At 35.8% G+C, this 10,917-nt stretch overlaps 1 long non-coding RNA gene across 1 annotated transcript; it reads left to right on the top strand.

Annotated features, from left to right (window-relative positions):
* The first annotated feature begins 7,054 nt into the window (after window positions 1–7,054).
* Window positions 7,055–8,343, top strand: LOC145136284 (uncharacterized). Its single transcript, XR_013720360.1, has 2 exons — window positions 7,055–7,808; window positions 7,908–8,343. It is a non-coding gene; the product is annotated as an uncharacterized LOC145136284 (long non-coding RNA).
* The last annotated feature ends 2,574 nt before the right edge of the window (window positions 8,344–10,917 follow it).

The following is a 10,917-nucleotide window of genomic DNA, read 5'->3' as shown; positions in this document are numbered from 1 at the left end:
TAGCTAGTTTTGGGTGTTATGAGCTTTTGGTCACTTTAAGTGCATAAAGTTTAGATCTTGAAAGTTTGTGACCTTGTTATGGATAAAGTCAGAAAACTTTATACATCTAAACATCATATTGATTCAGATCTAAAGGTTGGAGACTTGGACTTAATGGATTAAGTTGAAAAAGATGCACTTTTGGTCTCTTTGAGACTTAAATACTAGATCTTGTTTGTTGGGACCATTCTAATGGATAAAGTTGGAAACTTTATCCATTATGGAGCTATTAGGAACCATTAAAATGTTATCTTTGTCCTTCTATCCCTTCCATACAAGAGTTGTGATGTCTCAATGGATTAATAAGTTAGGGTTTTTAGCTTTTGGACCTTCCCTAGCCATGGAAGGTCATAAATGTGGAAATTTTATGACTTAAGACAATGTTTTGAGGCTAGATCTGAGTTTTAATGAAAAGTCCTTAAGAGATTAAGTGCTTAATGGAAAGGATGGAACCAACTCGAGTATGATGGGCGTAATTTTTGTACGTTGGGCGTACTAAGCCATCCAATGTACATAGGGCGTACTTTACCAGCCTTGGACTTTGACTTTTGTTGACTCCATTGACAGTTGACTTTTTGACTAAGTTTGACTTTAGGTCAAACTTGAGGGTTTTGATTGGTGATTAAGATTTTATATGGTTATGATGTTAGTGGATCCGTGGGAGCAAGCAATGTAGTAGTGAGCGTATCACAATGTTCTCGGGTTTTTTCATTTCAGGTGAGTTTTGCCTCACTCTACCCATGGGTCAAAGGTACCAATGTCGGCCCACTAGTTTTGGTTATCTGTTAGTAGAGGGATGCCTTAGGGACTGTATATAGTCATGTAGGATAGACTGCGGACTCTTTATCTTGGTTCTTTTACATGTTCCTCGTTTGGTTGTGGTTGTAGAGTAGGATCACCTGTCTGGATGTCTATCTCAACTCTGAGTATATACGGTCATGCATTACTTGGATTCTTGATATTAAGTATGTTGCTATGCTATAGTGATCCGTAATATCGGTATCCTGGTATCGATTATGTTGTAATGTTGTAGTGATCTGTTAGATCTGTATCCTGGTATCGATTATGCTACTATGTTGTGGTGATCCTTTAGTTCTGCATCCTTGTATCAAGTATGTTGCTTTGTTGTAGTGATCGGTAAAACTGTATGTTATACGTACTTGCTGTTTATCATTTGGTAGAGTGTTCTAGGAACTGTCTGTGGACATGTAGGATAGCTTGAGAACTCTTGATCTAGGCTTTCTTGCATGTTTCTCGTTTGGTTGTGGCTATAGATTAGGATCATCTGTTCGGGTAGCTATCTCACCTCTGATTACTTATGGTTACACATTTCATGGAGGTTAGCTGGTAATAATATTGTGTGATATGAGAGGACTAGTAGGTATTATTGAGTTGTATGATTGATGTTTGCCTGTATTATATGCCTACTTGATCTTTGATTGTTTAGATGTCGACATATGGTAATGGTGGGTTGAGGCGGTCCTGCTTTCCGTTGTAGGTAAAGATACCCGGTGCGGGCCGACTATAAGCTAAAGGCATGGAGGCTCGGGAGGAGCGGTTGGATTGAGGGGGTAGGCCAACAAACCCTGGTATTCCAGCCCGGATAGACTGAAGACTTGCGAGGCGGTCCAGTCAGGCCGAAGGACCGAAGAGAGGTTGTTATGAATGCTTGTATGTGTATCGTATGGGGTATTTTAGGAGAAACTCAATAAGCCTTGTTCTTACCTATTTGTTTATTGTTTAAGATATTATTGGCCATCATAGGAAGGTGAAGGTGTGACTGTACACATCAACAACAATGAATATTCTGCGCTTTAATATTACTTTGATTTTTATAAATGTATTTGGAATAAACAGTTTTCTCGAAACGAATTTATTATTGGGAAGATTTACTTAAATAAAATGAAAATTTTTTGTTGTGTAAATGGGTCGTTATAGCGTACATCGCGTACGCAGGGCGTACGTGCGAGGTTTTCAAACCCTAAAATTTAGGGTTTTGACCCTATTTAACCATCATTATGGCCTCCAACCTCATCTCTCATCAGCCTCCAACATCTCCTTTCGATTTTAGCAAACCCTAACCACTTGCTTCAACATTCTTGACCCTTGTGTGTGTTTTTGGTGGTCTTGAAGCAGAAAGAAGGAAGTAGAACCAACTTGGAAGCTTGAAGGAGCTTTGGATTTGGTATCTTCACCTCTCTAACAACCTCTAAGAGGTATAAATTTTCAAACTTGGCTTATATTTCCTTAGATCTAGCCAAGTTCTTGATTCATGAGCATTTTGTCCCAAGTATTGACCTTTTTGGACTATGTCACACCCTCAACCGTCGGCGGAAATGCAGACATGCGCGACGTAAATCAGTAATCACAATTATTAAATATACATTGAACAGTACAAATATAATCTTTTATTATAACCGAAATATAATTTACATTGATAATGGCTATTACTAAATCGTGACACACGCCTAACAATCCGGCGTTTACAAATGTATAATACAATTAATGGAGAGTCTTCTGAGCGAATACTTCATATCTGTTAAATAACCTGACAATACATGCATTTAAAATACGTCAACAAAATTGTTGGTGGGTTCTATAGGGTTTGACACGAAGTATTTTTATAACCAAAAGTGTTTTGTAAAAGTTCTCTGGTTGGCTATCTTTTGCAAATGTGTACCTTTCTATCAAGAGTATAAGGTATTAGAGTTATAAAAATGTATTTGTTCTCATTTGGAAACATCATGCGTTCCAAAATTCAAAAGTACAAAATTTGGTAAAATACATATAAGTAAGTCAAACTTATATCAAAATTTTATATGGTTCTCATGACCAAAATGTTTTTATGTAAGAATTTTGAATGTCAATTTATATAAAATAAAGTCATCTCGCATATTGTGAAAACATAAAATGGTCAACTTTACTATAGAAATATTGTACAAGCGTTTGTATAGTTTACATGTAAAACTCATAAGTTTGAAATTTATAAACTTTGAAAATATGTGTCGTAGTATTAATTAAGTATTATCTTACTTAATTTGGAAACCGACACTTAAACAGTGGGGAAAACTCCTCTCACATAAATATTGTGTTTTCGTACAAAAACAAAAGGTTTATATAAATAACTTAATAGCTGCAAGTTATTAAATCTTAATCACTCGTGTCACGATATTATTAAGTGTCATATGACTTAATTTTTGGTATTGACACTTATTGTTTGGGGCCACAAACTATCACACTACATACAGTCTCTTTCAACTAGTATCATCGACTCCATAATAGGGCATGCTAAGTCATTCACCTCGTTATAGCACGTAGTAATGTTCAATGTAACTAGTGTCATCTTACACATCTTAATTTTTTAACCAAATTGCGGTGGCAATTAATCCCTGAGTGGATACTATTCTGATTTCTTTTACAATGTTGGGAATTTACAGGATTATATAATATGTTATAACCAAACTCATGACATTGTACTTTATTATTGCACCGGCAACATAATAGGGCATGCTAAAGTCATTCACCTCATTGTAACACGTGGTAATGTTCAATAATGCTAACGCAAGCGCCAAAATCCATCTCGTCAGACGTAGTTGTAGCTAGCAACTCCAGGCGGGCGGTCGTACCGTATAAGATCAATATTATGACACTTACACATGACGTTAGACGTTCCCTTGTGGATTAACGGTTATAAAATGGAGAGTTTCCCATTAAGACACACAGTCTTAGTATACTCAACAACATAGCTCAAAATGGCTTAGGAAATGAACGTAACTCATATGGCTCTAAAAACTTTTGATCCTCGGTAACGAAAGACACCCCATTATAAAACTCCCTCTTTCACCCCTTTCGTAGTTTCTCACACATACACACACGGTATCTAAGGCCCAAACACCATGACCCATAGCTTAGGAAATGATCCTAGCTCATAAGGCTTTTACAAACAAACATAGCTCACATAGAGCGTCCCGTGGGTGTAATGGATCCTAATAATATGTCTAGGCATCTTAATCCTAAACTTCCCGTTATAATATTGTTGAATATTTATGATTTTGTTGTTTAGGAATAATATTTGATTGAGGTCTTTTAGTATTGGGATACGCAAGACTTAATGGATTTCCAAATTTCTATTGTCTGTTATGACGAAATTTGGGCAGCATAACGGCTACTTTTATAATATTTTCCAGGTTTCAACTAACGTGAAACCAACAATTTCCATGATATTTATAATTCACGTGATTGATACTATACAATATCTCGCAAATAACAACTCTTAAGTCGTGAAGTCGATCATGTTATTTATTGCAATAAAATCCATAGCTTAGTAAACTACTTATATTTTTATAATTGATATAAAAATATATTAATAGGTTTTTCCATTCATTTTTACATAACCTTATATATTAAAAGTTAAATTTTATAATTTTAACTAATAATTATATAATTTCATAAACTTGGTCTTTCCATCAGATATGACAATGTATTTTCGCTTTATACGCGAATAATATTTTTGGTCGTTTTTATATCTTTCCATGCTTCCATGAGATGCTTTAACTTATACATATACAATCACCATTCATGTGACGTATAATATCAACATGTGTTATTACAACAATCTACTTATAATCTTATAAATTTTCTTAATATCTATATTTATATTTCACGTAAAGTATAAATATATCATCTTTTAACAATCTATTTTAACTTAATAGATTTATTGGTGATTTATCATATTTTTAGATTGCTATATCATAAACTTTTGACCAATAATAAAGTATGATGCTATTTTGTATATAAAACTTGAAAATCATCAAACATTAATAGACACGAATATATTGTGACAACTGGAAAAATTGGAGTCAAGCAAAGCCTAAAGATGTACCATGTACAAGTGAATTCACAACGCAACTTGATGCAATAAAACTTTGAAAACCAAGAAGGCATGTTTATATAAAATAGTACACATATATATGTTAAAAACCATGACGTAATAAACTTTCCCAAAATTAAATAAATAAGTCAAAGGTCAAAATAATCAAACCACATGGGATTTCGGTTGGCACTAGGCCGAAATCACAAAGTGATTTTGGTGGGTGCGGACCGAAATCTCATTTGATTTGGTATTACTTTGGCCGAAATCTCAATAGATAATGGGATAACTCTTGAATTGATTGGCTGATTTAATTTCCCAAGATGATTAATTACACAAACCAATACAAACCTCACATCACCTTATCCTTTCCTTCCATATATATATATATATATATATATATATATATATATATATATATATATATATATATATATATATATACACACACGAATTGGGATCCATTTCAAACATTCACACTTCACAAATTCTCTCTCAAATATCAAGCCTCGTTTCCTTCCAAACTCAAAGATCAAACACCCACTAGAGCTTTATTCTTCAAGCTATTTCCTTAAGAATCATTGTAAGTTCTTATGATCTAGTGTTTATATAAACATTTTCATATTAGCCCGTCTTATTTACACACATTGGTGTGTGTTAAAACGTTTAGGATACGATCATTCTCGCATATTCGTAGCTTAAAGATCGTCATCATCATCTCGTTATCTAGCCGCAAACACACATAAGGTGAGTTCATACTCCTACATTTTCCAAAGTTTCTCTATGTTTTGAAGGGGGGGGGGGGGGAAATACAAGTGAAACACAAGGAAACTTGTGTTAAATTACAAACCGTTACTTATGTTTTCTTACATTTTATATATATACATTTTATACGTAAAATAACGTTTCTATCAAAATTACAAACTTTTACATGCAAAGTCGATAATACACAAAGGTTTTCATTTCAACGGAACATACTTTTACAAACTATAATAGGAATAGTTTATGGAATATTCACACTATTTTTACACTATGAAAGGGTAATACATATATTTACAAGAAAAAAGGGATTTTTCATACGTAAACTCGTTGATACAAATTTTGTGAGGCATTTGGCTTCACCGTACTTTTAAGTACATAACATAAGTCATGTATTATAAACCAGAATCCGGCACCTAAACTGTTAGCTACAGTTAGACCGACAGGTCTGGGGTGACAAATGTCATAACATTCCGACGCCTGAAAAACGTCGACACGGGCCAACTAGTCGCTAACATGGTTATAATAACTCGAATGGGGTATTAACAACACATTTTGGTTTACGGAGATAACGTACAATAAAAATGTTTTATGCAAATTAAAACTACATATTACAAACTTTAAGTACGAAAAACTTATAAATTTCGGTCTTTGAACATTCTAAGACTACAATTCATTTTATAGAAAATATCGTATTTTCTGGAGAATAAACACGATTACTTTACATGGAAAGTTTTACATTCATACAAACTTTTATGAACCCACCAACTTAATTGTTGACACTTTTTCAAAACAACTTGTATTCTCAGGGAACCAGTGAAATAGGTAATCACCTCAAAAAATAGGTAATCACCAACTTTTGAGGACGGGTCGCTACGGCGTCAGTACGAAACTGATTTTGTCATCATATTGTAATTTATTTGGAAAAACTCATTTTGTCATCATATTTGTACTGATTTTGTCATCATATTGTAATTTATTTGGAAAAACTCATTTTGTCATCATATTGTAATTTATTTGGAAACATGTAACTCATACAACAATTTAACCTTTTAAATTATATTTATGATGCTTGTGTTTGCTTTCTTTACTATTACTCAATTGTTATGATATTGTACATGACATCATCCGCCCCTGAACATTTCCGTCGTTCTCGTTTGAAGGTGTGACATATATTCTCCCCCAAATATTAAAACCATAAAAGAGGGGTCGTGGAAACTCATATTCGATGTGTGATCTTGATCTCGGTTCGGTTTTGATGAAGCTTTTCGTGAATGTCTGCGAGGTCACCTTTCTTGGACTTTAAAACATTTTTGGGTTCGTTTTGGAAATAATTTATCAAAAGAGAAAAATTTTGGTCTTTTATAATTTGTGGAGGGACTGGTTTTGATCAAGTATTACAAATGAGGGGTTGTTTGGTCATTTTAACACAGAGGGAATGATTTGATATATATATCACAAAAGGGGTTGATTTGGAATAATTAATACCAATGGGGGCTATCTTTGTTAAGTAAACAAACATCACATAAGGGGTACAGATATTCATCTTCGTTCCTTCAACACATCGGGATGGGGAAACAATGGAGGACGAAATCAAAAGGGATCCGACGATGGTTGATCAATTCACGAGAAGGAGCGGAGGGATAGATCTTCGGCGACCCTCTAAGGGTTTAATCTGCGTTGCCGGCGGCGGGAAGGCCAGAGGAACGAAACAACAGCATCGGTCGATGTTTAGAGAGGTGTTGGGTAGTTCCGACTGACTGAAAACAAGCATGATGAGGGTTTTCCGGTGGCGATTGGGAAATCACGAGAGGGGCGCCGGCAAAAGGCTATCGCCGGCGTCTTCATTCTTCTTCTGATCCGACCGGTCAGCAACACACGAAGAAGGAAGAAGGACTTCGGTCCTCTGCCTTTGAATGATCGAGAAGAGGGACGCACGAGCGGAGGCGGCATCTGGAGGCGATGACTGCCCCTTGGGTCGCCGGTGGGGTTGTGGTGGTCACGAGGGATGGAAGCAGTCGATGAGGGTGTTTGGTGATGCTTTTGGACGGGAAGAAGAAGAATACGGGTTGTTACCCTTTTCTTGGTGGTCACCGGTAATTCACCCACCACTGGTGGTTCTTGGAAACTATCAACATAGGTACGGGTTCGTCTCTCTCTGTTCCCTTCATTTTGATTGTAGATCAATGGAGTTTAATCCATAAACTTAGGTGGTTGTTTGGGTGTGACTGCTTGATAGAAATCATTGGTGTTTGGGTTGAGGTTGTGAAATCAGTGGGCAAGAAGAAAAGGAACAAAGGGTTGTTGGAGGTTGGGACTGCCAAGGACGACGGAGAGGGGCTGAAGATGGTGGTGGCAATACGGTTGTTCCTTAGCTCACCAGAGAAACCACAAGAACACCACCTCCAATGGAGGTGTTCTTGACTGTGCTTGGAAACAAGAAGAAGGAAGAGAAGAAGTGAGAGGGATGCTTCCTGTGAGGGTTGTGCAAACGTGTTTTTAAAAATAAAATCTTCCAAATTCAGATTTTCGCAAGCATCGATGAAGATTGCAATTGATTGTGGTCGTACACCAAAATCAGATTTTTTGGATATTTTGTGTAAAGTAAATTGTTGGGTTATAAATTTGTATAATATATTTTGTGATAAAATTTCTGATTCTCGGTTTTCATGCCATCGATTCTGACTCTATAAAATTTTTATGAAATTGTCTGCCGATAGTCCTAATCAAGGTGATTTCAAAAACGCAGACGGATTTACATTTCGATATACCGAACTCCGGAAATCAATGTTTAAATTTTCGCGATTAATTGTTTCGGATTCGACAGATTTTACGAATCTGATTTTGGTCGATGTTAAAAATATTATAAAAATATAATAAAATAATATATCATAACCTGAATTCAAAAACGTGCTCAGAAATAATTTACGAGGCCTGTAGCTAATGCAAACGTAACAGTGCACGGTTTGTTTTAGAAAAATCAGATAAATACTGATTTTTGGTAACTTTAAATAGGCGTAACTTTCTCATACGGCCTCCGTTTTGGGCGTTCTTTATATCTACGAAATCAGGATAACATAATCTATTCAAATTTGTTATCCATAACTCTTAAGTATAATTAATGTAAAAAAAGTTATTTTTAACGCCACAAATAGATTTAATTTTTGTTGATTTTTTATTCAATCTTCAACGATGAACGGTTTAAGCAGATTGGGATGTTCTAAAGGAGATCATAACTATAATATATTTAATATACATATTAAACATAAAATTACACACAATTGGTGTAACATCCAAAAACTTAAGACCAAAAATTTCATTTTTAATTTAATAATTATAAAACCATTTGTTTGAAAACGTCCATAGTATCAACTCATATCAAAACCAAAGTATCAATAGTCAAAACATGTCATGATAAAACATCAGAGTATAACTCCCAAATATCTCATGTGCGGAAATGATGATGTGATGCGCTACAATCATGCCGACTCCTTTCCTTTCGAAGAAAAAGTACCTGAAACCAAAACTGAAAACTGTAAGCATAAAGCTTAGTGAGTTCCCCCATCATACCATATAATCACATACTGTCAGACATATCTGGGTGCCCGACCTACCATGTCAGGCATATCTGGGTGCCCGACCTACCCTGTCAAGCATATTTGGGTGCTTGACCTACCCTGCTAGGCATATCTGCGTGTCCGACCTACCCTCCGGTTTATTTCAACCAGTTACGGGGACTATTTCACCCCTACCACTACCACACAATAACATAGCATAAATATACTGTCAGGCATATCTAGGTGCCCGACCTACCCTTCGGTTTATTTCAACCGGTTCCGGGGACTATTTCATCCCTCCTACCACTATCACATAATATCATAGCATACTAGCACATAAAGCATAACAGATATTGGCATACCAGAAAATTATCACAAAGACAATCATCTCTACTATAATCAGCTACTAGTGAGCCGACATTGGTGCCTTCGACCCACTTCTACCGGAAGGTAACTCACCTCAAATGCTATAAAGTAGCTGAACGGTCCTCGGCTCTGAAATCAACCCCACTCAAACTCCTACACATAAACCCTTTCATACTCATAACCCTTTAAGGGTCAACTTTGGTCAAAGTCACAGTCAACATTCTGGTCAAAGTCACAGTCAACATTCTGGTCAAAGACAACATTCTGGGTTGACTCAACTCGCCGAGTTAGCCCTTCAACTCGCCGAGTTCCATAAATCATAAAACCCTAGAATCGCGATCCAACTCGTTGAGTTCCTCCCTATCAACATAATCGGGTGTCACACCCCCAAACCAGAACGGCGGAAACGTTCGGGGGCGGATGACGTCATGTTCAGTATCATAACGATGCACAATAGTAAAACAAGCAACAACATCATCCATTGCATTAATAATATAATTTAATACAAGTGTGTTCTGAATGTATTTGTAAGACACCAAAAATACATATCAAAATAAAAGACGAGTCTTGAACATGCTCCGTCTTCTCAAAACCTGGTCCAGTGTACCTGTCTACTGGTGACCTGAGAATACAAGTTATTTTGAAAGAGTAGATCAGCATTTAAGCTGGTGAGTTCATAAGTATTTTAGTGTCCAATGTTTGCATAAGTTTGATGAAAAGTTTGTAAGTGTTTGATGTAAATGTTTGTAAGTGTGTGATGTAAATGTTTGTATACTTCCTAGAAAATCCTATATTTTCTACTAAAGTGGAAAGTAGTCTTCTACCAAGACCCGACTGTTTTGTGTGTTTGTTCTTTTGTAAAAATGTATGTTTTCCCAAGTTTATGACTATTATTACCAGAAAATAGTTTGCATTACCTTTTATGTGAGAATATCACTATATGAATGTAATGGGAAAACTGAAAGTGTACAATAGTATTGTATAAAGTAACTACAGTTGTACTAACTACCTTAAAACCAATTTGTTTAATTAAGGTAAAATGTGATGAGGTTATAACCATGCTCGATTGACTAGTATAAAACACGACGATCAAAAGACGTCGAAATAGTATGACATTTGTCACCCGTAGACCTGCAGGTCCCACTGTAGCTAGCAGCAAGGTGTAGGATGGTCAATCCCGTATAGATCTATACATAAACTCATACTCTCCCTCCAGGAGACTCTGGTTACAAAACGTGACACAGCAGTATATTTCCATGTCATGAAGTAGTGGCTCACATTAATGTTATCTTGTTCTCGTATTAGTATGTATGTTCCTTCCTGTTC

The sequence above is a fragment of the Lactuca virosa genome, chromosome 9 (assembly GCF_052849685.1).
Source record: "Lactuca virosa cultivar CGN04683 chromosome 9, Lactuca_virosa_CGN04683_v6, whole genome shotgun sequence".
Classification (NCBI taxonomy): domain Eukaryota; kingdom Viridiplantae; phylum Streptophyta; class Magnoliopsida; order Asterales; family Asteraceae; genus Lactuca; species Lactuca virosa.
The sequence above is the reverse complement of the archived record's forward strand: the minus strand, read 5'-3'. Positions and strand labels throughout refer to the sequence as shown.